This window comes from Indicator indicator, chromosome 14, assembly GCF_027791375.1.
Source record: "Indicator indicator isolate 239-I01 chromosome 14, UM_Iind_1.1, whole genome shotgun sequence".
Classification (NCBI taxonomy): Eukaryota; Metazoa; Chordata; class Aves; order Piciformes; family Indicatoridae; genus Indicator; species Indicator indicator.
In genome coordinates, this window is record NC_072023.1 from 430,529 (window position 1) to 454,074 (window position 23,546).

The following is a 23,546-nucleotide window of genomic DNA, read 5'->3' on the forward strand; positions in this document are numbered from 1 at the left end:
ACACCCTCTCCTCCTGTGCTGAGATTCAGTGAATTTCCTGTTTTATTTCGGTAGGGCTTTGAAAAGCCCTGCCCGGGTGTGAGGGGACAGCTGTGTGCAGAGCAGCACATTGACAACACCTGCATGGCTCCAGGCTTGGGTATCTGCTCCAGGAAGGGGAGAAGGCTCCAGGAAGGTTTCTATGAAGCACTCTTCTGCTGGCACGATTCCAAGCTGATGTTTGATCACCAGGAGCTGTCTCCTGCACCAGTAGATGGTGCTGAGCTGCTGCAGACCAAGAAGCACTTGGAGCATGGCAGCTTCTTGTGACCTGGTACTCGAAGAGGTACAGGTACATCACCTGGCAGGCAGGGACATGCCCTGCCCATCACAAGAAGTGTGACCATCAGGACATGGGAGGTGGTTCCACCCCCTGCTCTGCTCTCATGAGACCCCACCTGGAGTACCGTGTCCAGTTCTGGTGCCCCCAAAACAAGGACATCGAACTATTGGAGTGGGTCCAGAGGAGGATCATGAAGATGATCAGAGGACTAGAGAACCTCCCCTATAGGGAAAGGCTGAGAGAGTTGGGCCTGTTCAGTCTGGAGAAGAGAAGGCTCCAGGGAGACCTCAGAGAAGCCTTCCAGTACCTGAAGGGGGCTCCAGGAGAGCTGGGGAGGGACTTTTGACATGGGCTTGGAGTACAAGGAGAAGGGACAATGGCTTTGGGCTGGGAAAGAGGAGATTGAGACTTGGAGATTAGGAAGAAATTCTTTCCACTAAGGGTGGGGAGACACTGGAACAGGTTGCTCAGGGAGGTTGTGGATGTCCCCTGCCTGGAGGTGATCCAGGCCAGGTTGGATGAGATCTTGAGCAACCTGGGCTGGTGGGAGGTGTCCCTTGTCCAAGGCACGAATGGGTTGGAACTGGATGATCCTTAAGGTCCTTTCCAATCCAAACCATTCCATGACTCTGTGTGGTTTTAGTTGAAAATTCTCTATTAATAAGGACTTTAGGGACTGCAAAAACTCAGGTGCCCTAACTGGGACACCTCAGATGCTGCAGCTACCATCTTGCTCGGCCACGTCCTTCTAGCCCCAACTTTAAGGGAGCTGCAGGCCAGCAAAGGTCCCGGTCCAGCTGGACTTCCCAGCCTGCAGCAAAAGATGAGCTCAGCTCTTTGCCTTTCCAATGGGCTGGAAAACGTGGCCTAATGAGTTTGTCTGGTCCGAGTGCACCTGGCAATGCACTGCACTCACCTGGCCTGAAGGACAGAACCACTCAGGGCAGGGGGGTGAGATGCTGCCAGCAATGCACAAATGCCTGCTCCAAGGAGAGAGTTTCTGCTGTGGCCAGGCTGCCTGCGTAACACCTTTCAGATCTCTGCTCTCAAAACAGCATGGGCTGGGTGACTATGCCAGCCCTGCTCTACCAGGAGCTGGGAGGTGCTGACTGGAGTGGTTCTCCTACAGAACTGGTGTGGATTAGATCCCTGCTCCTGCCTTGTCAAACGTCCCCTCTCTTGCCAGCACAAGCCAGTTGGCATTGATGGCATCAGAGTGCTTGGACTCCCTGAGCTGTGCCACAGCAAGGCCTTGCCAGAGGGTGGGAGGGCAAAAAGGGGCAGGGTGTCCATAGAGTATGGGAGACCAAAGTGGGCAGGAAAGCCTAAAGGGGATGGGAGGCCAAAAGTGGTTGGGAGGCTGGAGGGCCGAAGATGATGGAAGAATGGAAGGGGTTGAGAGCTGAAAGGCTGAAGCTGGGCTTTACTGATCCTGGGCTGGGTGCGCAGCGCTGCCTTCCAACGCTCTCAGTGCTGTTGGTGTTCGGCGGCTCCGCGAGAGGACGGTCCGGAGCTTCCGGCGGCTAAACTCATCGGGAGGAGTTGCGGCAGAGTTTGCTGGGCAATCCCTATCCCGGCTGATCCCGGCCAGCCCCAGTCAGGAGCCCTGGGCGGGCTTTGCCTGCCTTCCGGCGCCCACAAGTGCGGGTAAAAGTCCCTAATCACGGACCTTATCCCAGCCCGTTCCTCCCTCGCACACCTCTCCTGACTCACTAAATCGCCGTCACCACCCCGCCCAGCAGCGGGTTCTATCCGACATCAGCCCCGGCACCGGTGGGCGGGGGTCGGTCCCGGGGCTACATCCAGGCCAGCAGCGGAACTACCACAAGTGCTCATTCCGGCGCCAGGACATGGAGCACCAGTGGGAGGAGAGCGCGGCGGCAGTGCCGGGCCGGGCAGACCTGGGCCGGGCACGCCTGGGCGGAACGCGGAGGAGCGGGACGCGGAGGTGGCCGGAGCGGGCCCCGGCTAGTTAGCCCCCGGGGCGGCTGAAGGGGGAGGGTGGGGAGCGGGCAGCGCCCGGCGGGGCAGGCGGCGAGTGGGGAGGTAGCGCCCTGACCCCGGCATGTGCGCACCGCCCCGCCCCGGCTTGCACCCGCCCCCACCCCGGTTTGCACCACCACCACCATCCCCCGCCACTGGCTTGTACACATCACCCGCCCCTCCCTTGCCCCCCCCGGCTTGCACACTCTCCTACCCCCGGCATCCAGGGACCCTCGTGAAGTTTAGCAGGGGCAGCCGTCGGTGCTGGTCCCGCGTCAGAGGGAGCCCAGCGCCCCTGAACCAGGTGGAGCGTTGGGGGACAGCAGGCTGGCAGCGCCCTCTTGTGGCCGGCTGCGCCGCGGGAGTCGCTGCTGTGCCCTGCGCCGGGGGGCACTCTTCGGGTGCGCTGGCGGCGGTCTGGGATCCCGACCACGAGGGACAGGGAACTGGCGGAGAGAGTCCAGCAGACGCTGCACAGCTGTGAGGGGCCTGGAGTGCCTCGGTGAGGGAGAGAACTCCGGGGCAATCTGCACGGCCCGGGGTTCCCCATCCCACCACATTCCTTCCCGTCCCCAGTCCACCGCACTGCTCCAAGCCAGGCCGTGTCCCACCGCAGCCACTGTCCCGACCTGTCCGGACTCACTCGGTAGCGCTATGCTCTCCCCCCGCCAGCAGCCGCTTTTCCTCGGTCTCGGCAGCTGTCCGGGGCTCGGCGGCTCTCGGGGCCTCTGCAAAGCCAGCAGCGGGTGGCCGCAGAGCTGCCGCAGGGTCGCCGCAGCAGCCACCACAGCTCAGGCGAGCAGCTGGACCGGACAGACCGGTCCTCACCCTTCCCCTCCTCTCCCCAGCGGCCGCGGGAAAGCTGGGGATTAGGTGCCTGCCCTGGAGGCGGAGCTGCAGGGTGGCGTGGAGCCCTTGAGTGGGACGTACCGGCACTTCGCATACAGACTTGCAGCGGGATTGGAGACGAGCAGCCCCGAGACGAGCTGCGCGGGTCCGGAGATGAGCGGCCCGGGGCTGGACATGTGTGGCCCGGGCCCGGGCCCGGAGAGCGGCGCGGGGCCGAGCGCGGAGCAGGTGAAGGGGCGGCTGGGGAGCGGGCAGTGAGTACGGCCCGGCCGGGAAGGCAGCGGGATGGGGAGGCAAGACCCCGACATTCAGACACAACCTCCCCCTCTCCCCTTCCTTGTCCCCCACTCTCCCTTCCCCGCTCCGCCCCGGTATCCAGAGCATGCCCGGCTGCCAGCATCCGGCTGACGCGAGGTAGCCGGAGCGGGGCCCCGGCTAGTCAGCCCCCGGCGTGGCTGAAGGGGAGGGTGGGGAGCGGGCAGCGCCCGGCGGGGCAGGCGGCGGGTGGGGAGGTAGCGCCCTGACCCCGGCATGTGCGCACCGCCCCCCCGCCCCGGTTCGCACCCGCCCCCACCCCACTCCCCGTCCTTACACACACCACATACACCCGGTTTGCACCACCACCACCATCCCCCGCCACTGGCTTGTACACATCACCCGCCCCCCTCCTTGCCCCCCCCAGCTTGCACACTCTCCTACCCCCGGCATCCAGAGACACCTCCCCATCCCCCCGGCATCCAGGGACCCTCTCCCGGCATCCAGGGACCCTCGTGAAGTTTAGCAGGGGCAGCCGTCGGTGCTGGTCCCGCGTCAGAGGGAGCCCAGCGCCCCTGAACCAGGTGGAGCGCTGGGGGACAGCAGGCTGGCAGCGCCCTCTTGTGGCCGGCTGCGCCGCGGGAGTCGCTGCTGTGCCCTGCGCCGGGGGGCACTCATCGGGTGCCCTGGCGGCGGTCTGGGATCCCGACCACGAGGGACAGGGAACTGGCGGAGAGAGTCCAGCAGACGCTGCACAGCTGTGAGGGGCCTGGAGTGCCTCGGTGAGGGGGAGACGCTGAGAGTCCTGCGGCTGTGCAGCCTAGAGAAGAGCAGCCCCACAGGGGATCTGAGGAACGCTCAGCAAGTGCTAAAGGGTGGGAGCAAGAGGCTGGGGCCAGGCTCTTGTCAGTGGTGCCTAGGGACAGCACAAGGGGCAAGGGGCACAAACGGGAACCCAGAAACTTCCACTCAAACATGAGGCAAAACTTCTTTGGTGTGAGGCTGCTGGAGCCCTGGAGGAGGCTGCCTAGAGAAGCTGTGGCATCTGCTTCTCTGGAGTAATTCCAACCCCCCCTGGCCGTTGAGAGCCTGGACAAGCTGCTGTGGGGACCCTGCTTTAGCAGGGGTGTCGGACTGGATCACCTCTGGAGGTGCCTCCCAATGCCTGCCGTTCTGTGACAGTGCCAGCAGGAGGTGGCTGCTGCTCCCTGCCAGGGCTCTGGCTGGGTCCCTGCTGCACCCCCAGACAGAACTGAGGGTGGGACTGCAGAGGAGTTAAAAGAGGGCTCAAGAAGAGGGAAAAGGGCAAGCAGGGCTGGCCTGGATCTCCTGTCTGGACGCCTGGAGCCACACAGAGCTCCTGCTGCTGTTCCCTGCAGAGGGAAAAGTTTGTGGCACAAAGAGAGAGCAAAATGCTGTGGCTGGATGAGCTCCCAGAGGTGGGAATGGCTTCTGTGGCTGGGTGGGAAGCTGCTGGCCTTCTGGCTGCACGTCTGCCTTCTGAACGCAAACCTTCCTTGGAGGGAGCTGCCCTGCTCTGGCAGGGGTTGGAACAGATGGTCTCCAGAAAGCCTCACTGTAGTGAGCTCCAGCAGGACCCCAGGGAGCTGCTCTCTGCAGCCCAGGCTCAGCCTCCCCTGGGATGCTGACTGCTAAGTCCATGGCTCACTGGGGTTGGTGGCCTTCCCCTCCCTGCCTGGATGCTCCATTCCTTCCCTGTCAGGTTCTTCTCATCTGCTCTATCCTTCCCATGGCCTCCAGAACTGCCCTCACTCCCCCTGTGCCTGGGAAGGAAGAGATGTGCAAGCTGTCAGAGGCCACCTCCTCCTTTGGGGGCCCCCAGCACAAGCTCCTGGTTTGCTCTGTTTGCTCCTTTCTCTGCCCACCTGCCCTCACCCTCCCAGGCAGGGGCAGTGAGGGAGGCAGCTGTGGGATGTCCTCTGGTGCCACAGCGTATGGGCAGGGGGGAAGCCCTCACTGAACACAGCTCCTTGCTTTGTGTTCAGCTCCAGATGGAGGTTGAGGATGAGCAGAAGACTGAGTCCACCCTGATGCTACAAGAGCCTGTTGGGAAGATCAACTCCACTGATGCCAGAGGATTGCCAGCTGGTTCCTGGCTGTGCAGGCAGCTGAGGCACAGCAAAGAGCTGCTCTTGAGGCTCAAGGGTAAGATTCGTGTCTGGTGCTGGCTCAGGGGCACCTTCCTGCAGGGAGCCTGCAGCCCAGCTCCCAGTCCAGCTGTAGGTGCCCTGGGGGCAAAGCTGCAGTCCCAAAGAGCAAGGGAGCTTCTGGGTTCGCTGCTAGTGTGGCTGCTGAGCTTTGATCCTCTGGGGTGCCAATGGGGGCCCCTGGCCTGTGTGCAAGGCTGCTGCAGCAGATGCAGGAAGGGAAGCCAAAGCTCTTCAGCAAAAGAGTTTGAGCCTTTGCCAGGGATGAGCTTGGCCATGGCCCTGCCACCTGTGTGTGAGGGGGAGCCTGGGACCAAGAGCAAGCTCCTTGGAGTCAAGGCTGCAGCCACCCTCTGCAGCTCAGCCCCTCCTGTGTGCATTGCAGGAGAGCATTCTGCTGCCCCCCAGAGCTGGCTGTAGCTTGGCTGGAGGCAGAGATGAGTTCTGCAGCCCCAGGGGTTATTGCTAAGGGGTCTGCAAGACACAGAGATGATGAACCTGGACCTGGGAGGCTGCAATTTGCTGTGCAGGGCTCTGTGCAGCACTCTGTGGTGTGCACAGATGAAAACCAAAGTGAATTGGGTGAGAGTTGGCCCTGCCCTCAAACTGTCCACTGCCAGAGCGTCACCTTGGCTGCAGCAGAGTCTGGGCTTGCATGCTTGGAGCTCAACTGCAAGGCTGCCCTGCGGCTGTCTCACCTCACACTGAAACACTGCCTGAGCCTGAGTGTCCCACATCCCCCTCCACTCATGATTTTCCCTTCCACAGGCTGTGTCCTGTTACTTATCATTGTGGTTGTGGGGCTGACCATCATCACCCTAGGTAAGCTTTGGGAGCGTTTCCCCTCCGAGATCCCTTCACCTCCGCCATCTGGGCTGCCCTTGGCTGGCCAAATGTCTCCCTTTGGGCTGAGTTGCCCTGCTGAGTGCCAAGGGGTCACCAGGCTCAAACGTGGTTCTCTCCTTCCCTTGGCAGCTGTCACCTGCAGACTGTGTCACCAGGAGAGGCTTCCTGAGCAGTGTGGCAGAGAGTGGATCCTTTATGCTGGGAACTGTTACCTCTTCTTGGAGCAGCAGGAGCAGCAGCAGCAGCACAAGAACAAGCACAAGCCTGGGCTCGACTGGGCATCTTGTCAGGCCTCCTGTGCTGAGCATGAATCCAGGCTGCTCTCCTTCCAGAGCCAGGGAGAAATGGTAATGGTAGCAACACCCAGAGCAGCTTCTGTGCCAGGTTCTCTCCTTGGCAGTGCTTTCAGACCTTTGCCTGCAGAGCTTCCCTTGAACCCTTGCCAGAGGAGGGAGCTGGGGCAGGACTTGCTCTGGGGGGCAGCTGCTGGGCTGCATCAGGGGCAGGAGCAGGATCAGCTGCCCACAGCCAGCTGGAGCCTTTGCTTTCTGTCAGACACCCTCCCTGCCAGCCCAGCCCTCAGCAGAGTGGGGCTGACCCTCGTCATCTGCTTGCACCTCTGCTCAGCTCTGCCTTCGTGCCCCTTAGGGACACCTGCTGCTGGCAGGGCTGGGAACGCCCCCAGCTGGAGCTCTGGAGACCTTTCCTCATGCTAAGGGCTCTATGGAACTCTTTGCCTTGCCTGCGGCGGGGTCCAGGTGCATGGATGCTGATGGCAGCTTGCTGCTGTCTCTAGCAGGGCTTTGTGCACAGCTGCTGCCTTTGTAGTGCTGCCAGTGGGGCCCTGGCCTCAGCCAGAAGTTTTGGGTTTGTGTTTCAGACTTCTGCTTGCAAGAGGCTGAAAATAGAAGAATGCTGGCTGGGGCTGCCTGGTGGAGCTGGACCCTCCTCCTCCTCGGAGCATGGTGCTGCCTCAGGGAAGGACCTGTAAGTCCCTTTGGTTGTGCAGCACAGAGAGCAGCAATGCAGAGCTGGGGCTCACAGCACAGGGCTCTTGCTGCCAGGGTTCCTTTGGCCCTCTGGTTTGTAGCTCTGGCTCTGGAAGCAAACTCTGCATTTCCTGCTGACCCCACTCCAGCAGCAGCCCTCTGGAGAAGGCCTTGATTCCAGGAGGGCTTTTGGCAGCTCAGCACATCCAGGTGCTGTGACTGACCATCCCTGTGTCCTGCAGACAGGGTTTCAGTCTGTGCTGTGGACGTTTCAGGCTCCTTTTGCCTTTCAGCACTTTGGGTTCCCCATGGCATCCTTTGTGCTCCTCCAGCCCGGAGTCCCTGGCAAATCCACAGCCCTGTTTCAAGGCTGAAAGAGAAGGGAGGGACAGGCAGCAGGGAGTCCACCTTTAGCTGGGCAGAGCAGCCCCAGGAGAAAGCCTCCCTGCCCAGGGAGTGCTGCACAGCCTGCAGGCAGCTCCAGCCACCCTGTTTCTGCCAGAGCAGGGGTGAGCTGCAGCAGCTCTGCACTGGGGCCAGCAAGCAGCAGTTCCCCAGCTGCTCTTCTCCAGAGCACTGCTGGCCTCAGTGGTCCCAGGCAGGATGCAGCAGAGGCTGCCTTCGGTCTGTCCTCCTCTCCCTGTCTGACAGCTGGCAGGGCCTGTTCCCTGAGCCAGAGGTCCCTGCAGCGCTGCAGGAGCTCAGCAGGCTGTGCTCACCTCCCTGGGCACTGCCCTGGCCCTTAGCAGCTGAGACTGCCAGGGGAAGAACAAAGCCCAACTTCAGCAGAGGTTTGGGGTTGCAGCAGCCTGAAATATTTGCCCCAGGAGCAGAAATTCTCTGCTACTCTCTGTTCTCATGCTGTGTTTTTTCAGAGCCGAGCCAGAGGGTACCTCTCGGTGTGCCTACGTGACTGACTCTGGCAATGCTACCTCAGGATGCTCTGTGCCCAGGTGCTGTGTCTGTATGAAGAGCCCCAGAGCCATGGCCTAGAGCCTCCCTTGGGCTACACCTGGAGGACATCCCCAGTGTGTGGTCAGCTGGGGCACGTGGCAGGTCTGCTGCACCCACACTGTCTCAGCCCTTTGGTTATATTTTCCTCTCTCTCCTCTGTTCGTCTAAGAAGGGAAGTGAGAAAGAGGCTTTCGGGGTCCGCAGCCAGGGCCAAAGCACCACACCCCAGCTCAGCATATTGGGCAAGAGAAGACTGTGCTGTCCTTGGACATGGATCATAGTGGCCCTTCACAGCCACCTCGTGGGAAAAAGACTATTCTGGTAGGCCTGGAAGTGGTTTCAGCATCAAGCATGGCCACAGCTACCAGCACTGCCAGCAGATCTCAGGAGCCCTGAGAAAATGGCTTGGTTCCTGCCCCCTCCTGAGTGGGTCCAGAGTGACCATGGGTCAGATGTTGCAGTGCAAGACTGGGCTCAGGAGGAAGGTGTGGGATGGATGTTCCATCAGCCCTCAGGGCGATGGTCTGGTCCAAAGATGCTGGTGGCTCAGGGCAGGGCTGGGGCACATGGCTGGGGCACATGGTTGGCACAGGCCTGTCCTGAAGGGTCAACCCCCCAGACATGCCCTAGCCCAGACAATGGCTGTGCACCTGGGAATGTGCTCTCCTTCCCCTTTCAATGGACCTTGGGCACACATAGCAGCCAGAGGCACCATCCAGGCACCAAGATGTCTCTCTCCCACTCCTGGGACCTGCTTTGGGCTCCTGTTTTCAGCACACTGCTGTTGGGTGCTTCTCTTGCCCTGCATCACTCTGCGTGGACAGAGGCCCTCAGTTTGCACCCTGGCCAGCCTTGCACCCAGACCAGGTTGCTCAAGGCCCCTTCCAGCCTGCCCTTGCTGGGGTGCTGACTTCAGCAGCCCCAGCAAGAGCTGCTGGAGTGTCTGTTGGAGCCTGCAGCTGGCTGCAGGGACACCAGCCAGGGGTTGTGCTGCTTGTACCTAACCTGCAAGTGATGCCAGGACCACAGGATGCTTTTGGTGGGGAAAGCCCCCGCAGAGCACCAAGTGCAGCCAGCAGTGCTGCAGCAGCCTGGTCAGAAAGTCCTGTCAGGTGGCCAGCAGCTCCAAGGTGCTGAAGGGACACCTGTCCCATTCAAATCCTGCTTGAGGGGGCCTGAATCAGGTCCCACTGATGCCAGCCTTACACCCAAGTGCCTCCACAGCCAGCTCAGGTGCTTCACACTGGTGCAGATCCAGGCCAGGCTCCTGCTCTGCCTTGCAAAAGCTGTGATGTAAGGAATGTATTTTGCTGCAACCAGAACGTGACAGCTCTGGGGACTGGCCATGTGCAGCCCCCTTGCTGACTGACTGGGGAGGAGGTGTGAGAGAGTTCGGGAGCCATTAGCTGCTGTCCCCCTGGGCTTCTGGGTTGGGAAGGTGACAAAGCATTGAAAAAAGAGCTCTGGAGAGCAGCTGCAGACACTGTGCTGTGTTTGTCCTTTCTGTAACCAAAGCCTCCTCCATGGTGCATGACAACACTGCCTCAAGCAGGGCAAAGGGACCTTGGTGGTTCTGTGACATGGAGACCCCTTCCCTAACAACTGCCCTCCCTGGAGGGGGGATGCAGTCACCTCTTGCCTCCAGAGTTGAGGGAGTGAGGTTTCATGCTTATGGTGGGTCAGCATCTCACAAATGCTGCCTCAAGCAGGGCACATTCAGGCAAAGGGACCTTGGCTGTTCTGTGACTGGGAGACAGCCTCCAGCTGCAAGAGGGTTGTCTCTTGGCAGGCAGGGAGCCTGTGCAAGCACTGCAACAACCCCATAGCACCGTTTCTCCTCAGGCTTTCAAACATGATGTGGTACAAATCAGGAGGGAAGGAAAAAAAAAACACAAACCAGAAAAAAAGAAACCTGAACAATTTTAACACCAATTTCCTCCCCACACAGGGAGCAGGCAGCACAAACTGCTACACACAGCAAGAACCATCACATGCCCCTGCCACCATGCAGGTTGAAGGGGGAACTTTAGCCTAGTCCCTGACTGAGAAGACTGAAAGTAAATTACCAGTGGATATAAAAGGAAAACAATGCTAAGGTCTAGAATTCATTGGCTTGCTAATAGAGAGAGAGCAGAGGCAGAAACAGTTCTGGCTCTCTTGTCCTGTCACTTCTGCTTGCAACTTGCCTCTCTCTCTCCCATGGCCTGGCCAGGGGATCTCTGTTTTGACTCCTGTGTGAGGCAGAGGGAAGGAGGGAGGGAGTGGGGGAGGAGGGGAATGGTCCCCCTGGAGCCATCCGGGGGGGGTCTGAGGAGTTTCTGTGTTGTTTATAAATTGTGTACAAATACACCAGATGCACAATAAATATATATTTTGTACATATTCCTTGCATTTCATATTGCTACAGTTTAGTTTGCTTGTAAATAGAGCTTCACTTGCTTCCAAAACCTTCGGAGATAGTCTGGCACTATAATTTCTCCAGATCAGCTGGGGGGTAATTTGAACCCACCACACAGGGAAACACAGCCAAGAGTCTCCCCAGGCAGCAGTTCTCCAGGGAGTGCCAGTGATGCTTGTCCCAGACCTCAGCCCCTGCTGGGAGCTCACCACTCAGGTGACTCTGCATCATCCTCCAACGCTGCATTACTGCCAGTTGTGATGGTTTGAAACTGTCTTTTTTAATTTTTCTTTGCAAAGTTCAAACAGAGAAAGTGAAAGAGTGTAAATAAGTCACTATTGGGTGTAAGAAATCAAAATAATGATTGTTCTAAACACTTCCATTGGACAGATAGAAATGTTTAAGAACTATTACTCAAAACAAAGTGGGGCACTCTGCACACTCTGTGTTCTGCAGTGGGGGCAGTTGCTGGGCTGTCTGGCTGCTGTTTCTTCTTCTGGCAGAAGATAACACACTGACCTTGGCAGCTAAGTTAACTTTCTGCTCTAACTAACTCTGCTTTTCTGTCCAAGGGGGTCTGGGGGGGAAGCTCCTGGGAGAGAGGCCCCTTTGGGAAGGGTCCCCTTTGGGGGAAAGCAAAGGGAGATCGGGTGTGCTTTTCTGTTGATTGTATATATTTGTAAATCTTGCAAATTGTGTATATTTGTATATATTCATTGCATTTCATCATAGATTGTAGATTTGCTTGTAAATACAGCTCTCATTTGCTTACCAGACTGGGCTAGCCTGGTTATTGTCGGTGGGGGGGAATTTCAGCTCACATTGACACACCAGTGAAGCAGTGACAGAATGGGAGGGGTTGGAAGGGATCTCCGGGGACCATTCAATCCAATCCCCCTGCCAGAGCAGGAGCACCAAGGGCAGGGCACACAGGAACACAGCAAAATACATTCCTTACGTCACAGCTTTTGCAAGGCAGAGCAGGAGCCTGGCCTGGATCTGCACCAGTGTGAAGCACCTGAGCTGGCTGTGGAGGCACTTGGGTGTGAGGCTGGCATCAGTGGGACCTGATTCAGGCTGCCCCTGCTGAACTTCACGAGGGTCCGTGGATTCCGGGAGAGGGTCCCTGGATGCTGGGAGAGGGTCCCTGGATGCCGGGAGTAGGAGAGTATGCAAGCCGATGGGGGCAAGGGGGGGGCGGGTGATGTGTACAAGCCAGTGGCGGGGGATGGTGGTGGTGGTGCAAACCGGGTGTGTGTGGTGTGTGTAAGGACGGGGAGTGGGGTGGGGGCGGGTGCGAACCGGGGCGGGGGGGCGGTGCGCACATGCCGGGGTCAGGGCGCTACCTCCCCACCCGCCGCCTGCCCCGCCGGGCGCTGCCCGCTCCCCACCCTCCCCTTCAGCCACGCCGGGGGCTGACTAGCCGGGGCCCCGCTCCGGCTACCTCGCGTCAGCCGGATGCTGGCAGCCGGGCATGCTCTGGATACCGGGGCGGAGCGGGGAAGGGAGAGTGGGGGACAAGGAAGGGGAGAGGGGGAGGTTGTGTCTGAATGTCGGGGTCTTGCCTCCCCATCCCGCTGCCTTCCCGGCCGGGCCGTACTCACTGCCCGCTCCCCAGCCGCCCCTTCACCTGCTCCGCGCTCGGCCCCGCGCCGCTCTCCGGGCCCGGGCCCGGGCCACACATGTCCAGCCCCGGGCCGCTCATCTCCGGACCCGCGCAGCTCGTCTCGGGGCTGCTCGTCTCCAATCCCGCTGCAAGTCTGTATGCGAAGTGCCGGTACGTCCCACTCAAGGGCTCCACGCCACCCTGCAGCTCCGCCTCATCCCCGCCTCCAGGGCAGGCACCTAATCCCCAGCTTTCCCGCGGCCGCTGGGGAGAGGAGGGGAAGGGTGAGGACCGGTCTGTCCGGTCCAGCTGCTCGCCTGAGCTGTGGTGGCTGCTGCGGCGACCCTGCGGCAGCTCTGCGGCCACCCGCTGCTGGCTTTGCAAAGGCCTCGGGAGCCGCCGAGCCCCGGACAGCTGCCGAGACCGAGGAAAAGCGGCTGCTGGCGGGGGGAGAGCATAGCGCTACCGAGTGAGTCCGGACAGGTCGGGACAGTGGCTGCGGTGGGACACGGCCTGGCTTGGAGCAGTGCGGTGGACTGGGGACGGGAAGGAATGTGGTGGGATGGGGAACCCCGGGCCGTGCAGATTGCCCCGGAGTTCTTTCGGTGCGCAATAGGGGCGTCCAGGTTTTAGCTGTGCCGGAGCTGTACCATGCCCGGTCACAGAGCCACAGAATCCCCATCGGGGGTGGGAGCGCGGGTTGGAAGACACTTCTGAAATCATCGAGTCCAGTAACCCTCCCAGAGTAGGATCAGCAGGAGTAAATCCCACAGGAACGCGTCCAGGCGGGTTTGGAATGCCTCCAGAGAAGGAGGCTCCACAGCCTGCTCCAGGGCTCTGCCGCCTTCATAGGAAGGACCCTTCCTTTCCCGGGGGCGCCCGCACTGTCCGGGGGTGCTGCAGGTGTTTGGGAAGCCTTGCTGGAACTGCTGTGTGTCTGCAGGGGGGGTTGATCCGAGCCTTCAGCTCCCGTTGTCCCTCACTAACTTTTCTCTGTCCCCTCAGAGGTGTTTGCTCAGTTCTCCCGGAGCAGCGTGGCTGGAGCCAGCGCTGCGGTCTGGTGCCTCAGGTGGATTTCTGTCACTGAGTGCCTTGGTTTCAGTCCTCGCTCAGCAAAGGGCACTCTGGCGCCTGCCCTCTGCCTGCCCGTGGGTGGCAGCTCAGAGACGTTTGCCCTGGGTTTTGGTTCCCCCCACGGAGGCAGGAAGCGCTGCAGCGGAGCGCAGTGAACGCCGTGGGGCTGGGGCTGGGCCGCGGGCAGCCGCTCCAGGCAGCACGCGGCCGTCGGGTTCGTTCTCTGCGGGTGCCGCTGCGCTGCAGCCTGGTCGCAGCAGGCACAACCGCCCCGAGAAACGGCCTGGCACGGGGGCCCGAGGCTCGCCTGGAGCTGGCAAACATCAGCTGGAATCCTCCCGACGTGAGCCGGTGCCGCAGGGCCCAGAAACTCTTTTGTGTTGCTGGAAGGACTCAGCCCTCCGACTAAAGAAGAAATTGACCGCGGGGCGCCCGGGACAGATTATGGATGGAGTCACCCTGCGGAGCTCTGGGAGTTGGGAGCACAGCCCGGGCAGCCTGGCAGCTGGATCCTCTCCTCTTCGGCTGGGACCTGCCTAATTAAGGAGCCCGCACCCCTGCTCGGTGAGTGTCAGTGTTTGGGATACCCCTGGGGAGGTTTTCCCTTTCCAAGTGGGTGAGGGCACCTTTTGGCTCATCTTCCCCTAGGCAGTTAGCCTGTTGTGCAGCAGGATATTCCCGACTGGCATTCCAGCCTGGAATTCTGTTGTGTCAGCAGAGCAGAGCAACTGTAGTAACTCCACAGCTTTCTGGGGTAACTCCCTGTTCGGTGGGTGCCTCTGTGGCACTGGCAAAGTGCTGAGGAGTCACAGGGCCATGAGCATGGTGAGGGAGACAGCTGTGACCTTCTGACTGGACTTGGCTCTGGCCCACAGACTTCTTTTTGTGGCTGAGGTCAGGCAGGATCTGCTTAGGCTCACATTAGCTGCTTCCCAGGCGAGCACAGGTATCTGCTTCCACTCTGTCAGAGATGGCCAGCATTTGGATTTTGAATGGTGTGAGTGGAGCTGGATGATCTCCAAGGTCCTTCCAACCCAAACCATTCTAGGAATTAGGGAAAGCTCTAAACTGGTTCTGGGTGCACTGGTGCACATCGTTCCCGGTGCTCCTGAAGGATGCAGCTCTTGCAGAGGGGAGAAGCAACCCCCTGCATGCACCAGTGCAGGCAAGGGGTGAGCTTCGCTGTGCAGAAGGGCCTGGGAGGGCTGGGGCACAACAGGCTGGCCATAGGACAGCAATCTGCCCTTGTGGCCAAGAAAGCCAGTGGTCTCCTGGGGTGCACTAAAGAAGAGTGTGGCCAGCAGGTCAAAGGAGGATCTCCTCCCGCTCTCTTCTGCCCTGGTGAGCCCATATCTGGAGTATTGTGTCCAGTTCTGGGCTCCTCAGATCCAGAGGGTTGAGATAAGGAGAGTTCAGCAGAAGAGCACCAAGAGATAACAACAGTGCCTGGAGAACAACCAGGCTGCTCAGACATTGTCTGCAAAACTCAGCACCCAGTGGGATGGCCTGGCCAGGCTGGGCCATGCTGCCTTCAGTGCTGCCTTCCTGCTTTCTGTCGGAATTCCGGGACTGTAGCCAGCCCTGGCTTGCAGCCCTGCCTCACGGAAGGGTATGGCTGTGCCAGATTTGAACGTCAGAGCCCCCTCCCATCTTCCCGAGATAACTAAAGAAACTTACAATATTAACCCCATCCTGGCCAAACCCAGGACAGATGACACCAAGCCGGGTGGCAGTGTTGGTCTGCTGGAGGGCAGCAGGGGCATCTGGCCAGGCTGGATCCATGGACTGAGGAAAATGGGATGAGATCCAACAAGGGCAGCTGGGTCCTGCAGCTGGGTGACAACAACCCCATGGATGCTGCAGAGTGGCTGGAAACTGCCCAGCAGAGAAAGCCCGGGGGGTGCTGGGTGACAGCAGCTGAAGATGAGCCAGGGAGTGCCCAGGTGGGCAAGGCCAGCAGCACCCTGGTCTGGGACACATTAGGAACAGGCAGGTTTGGACATCCAGAGGATACTCCCAATTCCCCAACGCTCTCACAACTGGCCTGGTGGAGAAGGGGAAGCTGCCCCCTTCCCAGCGAAGAAAAGGTAGCAAATGCCATCATTAATGATGTCCAGGCAGTGGCACCCAGGCCACAGAAGGTGGCACCAGAGCAGCCTCTGGGACAGAGCTGTTGGGAGCACCAACCAGAGGAAAACTGCTGAGCTCAGGGCTGCTGACACATGGGTGACACCAGAGCAGGCACAGGGGCTGGGAGGAGACCTGGTGCTTGGTCTTGCCATGGCACCATGGAGGGTCAAAATCATGGAACCATGGAATTATTTGGGTTGGAAGAGCCAAGATCATCCAGTCCAACATCAACCCAACACCACCATGGTCACTAAACCATCACCCCAAGTGCCATGGCCACAGGTTTCTTGAACACCTCCAGGGATGGGCACCAAAGGGCTGGCACAGATGGAGGGGTCTGTGCCCCTCACCCCCTCCAGAAGGGACACCTTGTGGGTAGGAGTTGTGACCTCTTGTGACCCAGTGCTCCCCTGGGGGATCCAGTGTGTGACTGCAGCTGAGGTTTGGAGCTGTGAAGCTGCTGTGCAGCTTGATGTCCATTGCCAGCAGTCTGAGGGCTCTGGGTGCTGAGTGTGAGAGAACTCAGCACCCACTGCTGCTGTTGGGTGCTGCTGAACCTCCAGGCAGGCTGCCTGGGGACCTGTGCCATGTCTCTAGGACGCTGAATTGGCAGAGCTGCCGGAGATGAGCTCCAGGGCCCCTGCCCCTCTGCTCTCTGAGGGCCAGCTGGAATGCAAGAGGCTTCATCTCTTACCAGTGATGCAAGGGATCTGCACCCCACAAGCAGGGATCTGCTGACCACAGTCAGGGGATCTCCTGACCACAGTCAGGGGATCTGCTCCCCGCAACACAGGATCGGCTGACTGCAACCAGGGATCTGCTGACCGCAAGCAGGGGATCTGCTGACTGCAATCAGGGGATCTGCTCCCTGCAACAAGGGATCTGCTGACAGCAAGCAAGGGATCTGCTGATCGCAATCAGGGGATCTGCTGACTGCAACCAGGGATCTGCTGACCGCAAGCAAGGGATCTGCTGACCGCAATCAGGGGATCTGCTGACTGCAAGCAAGGGATCTGCTGACTGCAAGCAAGGGATCTGCTGACTGCAAGCAAGGGATCTGCTGACCGCAAGCAAGGGATCTGCTGACTGCAAGCAGTGGATCTGCTGACCGCAAGCAAGGGATCTGCTGACTGCAAGCAAGGATCTGCTTCCTGCACACCAGGGGTCTGCTCCTCACAGTCTGTTTCATGTTCCAATGCACCTTGGTGTCTGGCTGGTTTGAGGAGGAGGTGCCCACCCATGGCGTGTGGCCAGCCTGGCTGCCACAGGCAGGCTCTGTGTCAGCTGAAGGTCAGAACTCGCGAGGGTGGTGCTCAAAGTGCTGCTCTCGGTAGAGCAGCCGGCAGCGGAAGGGACTAAGGGTGCAGAGTTGCAGGGTGCAGAGCTGTTCAGCAAGGCCCCAAGCTGAGGATTTCCATTTGCAACCCCCAGCAGCATCAGCCCTGCTTCCGCTGCAGTCAGATGAAGAGCTCCTGTGACCTAAGAGGAGCGGTGGGCGGGGGGAGCCCAGGAAGGATGCAGGCCAGGGTCCTCCTCCTGCAGCCAGTCCATTTTGGTTGCAGGGCTGGGAGCAGCTCGGCAAGATGGCAGGGTAGGTGGTCTATGCAGAGGTCTCCTCCAAGAGAAGAGTGACTTTCACCTCCCAAGCTCCAGATCCAGGTAAGACGTGGATCTGCCTGTGCCTGGCTGCTTTTGCCCAGCCACACCCTCCTCAAGCTTGCTCTCCTCCTCAGATCAAAGCTTCCTTCATGGGCTGAAGGCATTGGCAGCATTTCCAGGGCCTTGGCACCCACCTCTGCAGATCACAGATCCATTTGCTTGACAAGTTCTCATCTGTCAATAGGCTGCTGAAATCCACCAGAACTCACAGGCCCAGGATCAGCTGTCCCCTGTGGTTCCTGGACCAGGCTACCTCAGTGTGAGGAGGTAGGAGGAGAAGGAAGATCTGCTCCATGCCCTTGGCTTCTCCAGGCTGGGAGGAAGGGGTGCCTGGGCTGCTGCAGTTTGAGTGGTGGTGTCAGCTCTGCATGAAAGGCAGAGGTGTGGTGCTGAGGGACACAGCTGGAAGGCTGCTCTAAGGTCTCTCTGGAGCCTTCTCCTGGCTCCACAGCTCCAACTCCCTCAGCCTGTCCCCTTAGGGGTGGTTCTCCTGCCCTCTCATCATCTCTGTGGTCTCCTCTGGACCTGCTCCAACAGCTACATGCCCTTCTTGTGCTGGGGCACCAGAACTGGAAGGGATGCTCCCCAGTTTCTGATGCTGCAGGGCAGTGGAGGCGGTGGGGATGGCAGGGGCTGGCCTGGGGCAGGGTCTCCAAGGGCAGCACTTTGTGTCTCAGCAGGTGACTCAGTCATGTACGCCGAGGTGGCCCTGCAGTGCCAGTCTGACAGAGCTGAGAGCACGCCTGAGGCCGGGCACGCAGGTACTGAGCACCCTTCTCACTGCCCTCTTGTGATGGTTTGAAACTGTCTTTTTAATTTTTCCTTGCAAAGTTCAGAACAGAGAAAGTGAAAGAATGTAAATAAGTCACTAAGGTGTAAGAAAGCAAAATAACGATTGTTCTAAACACTTCCATTGGATAGATAGAAATGTTTAAGAACTATTACCCAAAACAAAGTAGGCATTCTGCGTTCTGCAGTGGGGGCAGCTGCTGGGCTGTCTGGCTGCTGTTTCTTCTTCTGGCAGAAGATAACACACTGACCTTGGCAGCTAAGTTAACAACTTTCTGCTTAACTAACTCTGCTTCTCTGTCCAGGTGGGTCTGGGGGGAAGCTCCTGGGAGAGAGAGGCCCCTTTGGGAGGGTCCCCTTGGGGGGAAGCAAAGGGAGATCGGGTTTGCTTTTTCTGTTAATTGTATATATTTTTAAGTGTTGTGAATTTTGTATATTTGTACATATTCATTGCATTTCATTGTAGATTTTAGACTCTGCTTGTAAATACAGCTTTTCATTTGCTTCCAGACTGGGCTAGCCTGGTTATTGTTGGTGGGGGGGGGAATTTCAGCTCACACCGACACACTTTTTATTTTTGGCGCTCCAACTCGGGGCTCGATTGCTTGTTTGATTTATTTCTGCTCAGATTAGGAAGCAAAATGAAGCTGTTTTGGATTTTGAGTAATTTTATTTCATCTATTATCGGTGCAATTGTCTACAGATGGGCTGTTACCTGCATGATAGACAAGATTGTGAGATATGTGGCATATAAGTCATTTCTTTGGGTTAAGAACAAGTTACTGAATGTTGGTGAATTCTGTTGTGGTCTTATTGGGCTAAGAAGCTATGGTAACTCAACTATGGATCTGCTAGCAGACACATTTGAGTTTGTTACTCCTCTTACAACTACAGAGGGTCTTTGGAACCAGTGGTACCCTAGATATCTTGTGCTAGCCTTAATCTTAATTTTGTTGCTTCTTGGAATAATCATATGGCTACTGATAGCACTGTGTCAAGAAAGACATAAGGCTACTTGCTCTTCCAACTCTGCTGTGAATGTGAAAACCAAGCCAGTAAATTTGGTGGCCACTGTAACCAGAAAGCGTAAAGGAGCTGCAGATGCTGCAGGAGATGGTGCAGATGGAGATGAGGGTCCTTCTACTCAGGGTCCCTCTGTTAAGAAAGATCCTTCTGGTGAGGAAGAGAGGGTTAGCCTTAAAACTCTGGTAGACCTCTTGAGACCCCACATGGATGATGGAGATGTAGGTCAGGATGTAGACCCTAGTAGATTAGCAACTGCTGGCAGAGCCTCTGAACTCAAGGAAATTCAACGGAGGATTACAACAGGATTATGGGGACAGCGACCTCAGGATGATGATGATGATGATGATGATGAGGATGACATACAGTCAGCTAATGCACCCAGACAGGAAATTAGACATGTGAGGAAGGATTACATCAGAGGAGATAATGAGCCAGTCCTGTCTTGGCTAGCCAGGTGTTTTGATATGGGAGCCCCAGCATTGGTGGTAGGTGACAAGTCGGCCTCTCAGTTGGGGATGCTAAAAAAAATAAAAAGTGTGTCGGTGTGAGCTGAAATTCCCCCCCCCCACCAACAATAACCAGGCTAGCCCAGTCTGGAAGCAAATGAAAAGCTGTATTTACAAGCAGAGTCTAAAATCTACAATGAAATGCAATGAATATGTACAAATATACAAAATTCACAACATTTACAAATATATACAATCAACAGAAAAAGCACAACCGATCTCCCTTTGCTTCCCCCCAAGGGGACCCTCCCAAAGGGGCCTCTCTCTCCCAGGAGCTTCCCCCCAGACCCCCCTGGACAGAGAAGCAGAGTTAGTTAAGCAGAAAGTTGTTAACTTAGCTGCCAAGGTCAGTACGTGTTATCTTCAGCCAGAAGAGAAGAAGAAACAGCAGCCAGACAGCCCAGCAACTGCCCCCACTGCAGAACGCAGAATGTGCAGAGTGCCTACCTTGTTTTGGGTAATAGTTCTTAAACATTTCTATCTATCCAATGGAAGTGTTTAGAACAATCGTTATTTTGCTTTCTTACACCCAATAGTGACTTATTTACATTCTTTCACTTTCTCTGTTCTGAACTTTGCAAGGAAAAATTAAAAAGACAGTTTCAAACCATCACACCTCTGTGCGCCATCAGTCACCATCTGAGGAGGAGCTGCCTGGGGCTGGGTGCCCAAAGAGATGTGGACATGATCCAGGCCAGCAAAAAGCCCTTCAGAAGCTTCCCTCGGTGCCCGAGGGACGAGGGCATTTCCCTTCCCAAGCTGCAGGTACAGGGCAGCCATGGGCACTGCCTGTGCCCCTGCTTTTGCCCAGCCACACCTGCCTACCACTTCCCCTGCTCAGCCTCTAGAAGCAACCAGGTGAGCAGCAAGCTGCCCTGAGAGCAGAGGTTCCCTGGGGGGGTCAGTTGGCCTTGCCACAAGGGAAAGGAAACTGAAAGCTGCTGCCGATGGCTCTGCCTGAAGTGGCTGCTGGGCAGGCAAGAGAGAGGGGCCCAGGGCAGGTCTCAGCCCTGCTGCTGCAGACACAAACCCAATTTAGTGACGTCAGTTCAATGCCCCTCAGCTGCCTGGCAGCCAGCCTGCACTGCCAGCAGAGCAGTGCTGATGTGTCACCATCAGCCCATGCTTGCTGCCTGCCCACTCCTCACTTCCTCCCTTCCTTTCTCTCCTGCTGCCTGTCCTGTGCGGAGGTCCAGGTTTGCAAGGCTTTGTTCAAGGAGTATCCAAATCTATGCCTTCCACAGGGAGAAAAGCTGAGGGTGAGCTCTGTCCCTTCACATCCTTCACTGGGAGAGGCTCCCAGGGAGGTGTCTGAATCCCTACACCTGGAGGTATTTCAGAGAGGCAGAGCTGTGGTGCTGAGGGCCATGGGTTAGCCCCAGCCCTGGCAGACTTAGGGGATGGTTGGAGTGGGTGAGCTGAAATGGCTTTGCCAACCAAAGTCATTCTAGGCCAGGCTGGATGAGGCCTTGAGCAACCTGGGCTGGTGGGGGGTGTCCCTGCCCGTGGCAGGGGGTTGGAACTGGATGAGCTTGAGGGTCTCTTCCAACCCAGCCCCCTCAGTACAGCTCTGAAGCTGAGCCCAGCAGCAATCTAGAGCTTGTTCTGCTTCACTGCCTGACTGCAGTGCTGGGCACACAGCTTCACAGTCCCAGGAATCTAGGCTTTGGTTTTTACATTCCTCAGATACATTCAACTGAAAAAGCTGCCCAGAGCTCTCAGCTGCCCTTGCAAGTACACCAGGGACATCCTCCCAAACTTGCTCTGCACCCTCCACAAGGGTGATCCACAAGATCACAGGGTGGCACACTGCTGCTGCAGGCCTGGCCACGCTGCCCTGGCATGCTCCCAGGGCTCAGAAGAAGGCCGAGCTGCTGCTGCCTGTGGTGAGAGCTCTCTGCCTTGTCCCTTTGCAGCCAGCTGCGTGCAGAACCCACACTGGTGTTACCTGGTGCTCACCCTGTACTTCACAGCACTCATCCTGCTCCTGACTGCCATCCTCCTGGCAGTGAAGTGCCCTCGCCCCTGAGGTGGAGCCCAGCATTCTGCTGCTGCCATGGTAAGCCACTTCTCACCATGTTTGGATGTTCCTGCAGTGCTTCTGCAGTGAGCAGACCAGGGGCAAGGAAGCAGCCAGTGCCTGAAGGGGCTCCAGGAGAGCGGGGGAGGGACTTTGGACAAGGGTTGGGAGTGCCAGGACGAGGGACAATGGCTTTGAGCTGGGAGAGGGCAGATGGAGACTGGAGCTGAGGAAGAAATTCTGTACAGTGAGGGTGGGGAGAGACTGGCACAGGCTGCCCAGGGAGGCTGTGGATGCCCCTCCCTGGAGGTGTTCAAGGCCAGGCTGGATGAGGCCTTTAGTCATGCAGACTTGGATCACTTCAGGGATCTGCTGGCCAAAGGATCATGGGACAAAGCCCTACAGGGAAGGAGTCCCAGGCCTCCCTCCTGACGCATGGCACCTCTTGCCCTGGTGCTCAGCACCTGGGGTGCCCTTTCTCTGCTCATGGTTCACCCAGAGCAGGTTGAAGGTCCCTGAGCTGTGGCACTCAGCTTTTGTCTTGTTCATTTCCAGCTGTCTCTGCTCAGAATGCTCTGCTGCCTCTCCCCAACACCTCCAAGTGCTCCTTGCATCCCCTTCTCTGAAGAGACCTCTGCTAAAGCAGACAGCCACCAGCCTGACTGCTCTTCAGTGATGCCCTCCAGACCTCTGTTAGCCCTGTGGCCTCCCCACATGTGGACTTTTGTTTGGCATTTACTTAACCCTACAAAGGCAGCAATGACCCAGGTACCCCAGTGTGGGTACCAAGACAGGGGCTCGAGCTGCTGCCTCACAGAGTGGCCTTGGCTCTTGTCTGGAAAAAGACAGAGGACCAGGGGAGATGGTTTGAGACCTCCCTTCTGCTTCACAGCTGGCTTCATCTTGCAGTGATTTGCAACCTAGAGAAGCTTCTAAACTCCACATGTGCAAAAATGGATAAATAAAGCAGGAAGGTGAATTGCTGCACTGAAAGGTTTGGATCAAAGCCCAGGTTGGGGATTGGCACAGGCTGCCCAGGGAGGTGGTGGAGTCCCCAGCCCTGGAGGAGCTCCAGAAACCTGTGGCCATGGCACTTGTGGCTATGGTTTGGTGTCCATGGTAGTGTAGGGTTGAAGTTTGGACTGGGTGCTCTTGGAGGGCTCTTCCAGCCCAAACAACTCTGTGATGCTCTCATTCTCCACCCTGCCTCTGCAGTGTTAAACCACTTCAGCTGAGGGCACTCATTGTACTGCACCTCCCATGTGCAGTTTCTGCTGCTAATGACACCAAAGCTTTGGGCTCTGGCGAGCTGCTGAGCTGGAGGACGCTCTGGGCACTATTCCAGCAGCTCAGTGGTGATTGTTTGCTTGAACCACATCCTGAGCAGTGCTCAGGGCAGCACATGTGAGGCTTTCTCCAGCCTGTGGTTTCCATCATGCATTGCAAGCAGCAGCCATGAGGGCTCTGCAATGTCAGCCTCAGCTCTGTGCCCCGTGGCTGCCAGGGGAGCTGTGCCCAGCTGGCATGGGGGCAGTGGCAGGAGCACACTGTCCTGCTGCCAGGCCAAAGGCTGCTCAGAACCTTTCTGGTTTCACTGCTGTAAGCCTGGCTCTGCTCTCCCAGGGCTGGTGGCCTTGTTGGCATTTGCTGCTGCAAGTGCCAAGCTCCCTGTCAGGTGCCAGAGTGGCTTCCTGTGGTCAGCTGTGTTCTTGCCAGGCTGAACTTTCCCTCAGCTTGGACTCTACAGCACCATGAAAGCTGGGAAAGACCTCTAAGGGCTGTCAGCCCTGGAGACATCCAGGAGCCCATCCCTGCAGATATTCAAGGTCAGGCTGGATGTGACCCTGGGCAGCCTGCTCCAGCTGGAGGTGTCCCTGCTGCCTGCAGGGGGTTGGACAGGATGCCCTTGGAGGGTCCCTTCCAGGCCAATGGATTCTGTGATTCTGTTAACCCAGCACTGCCAGGTCACCTC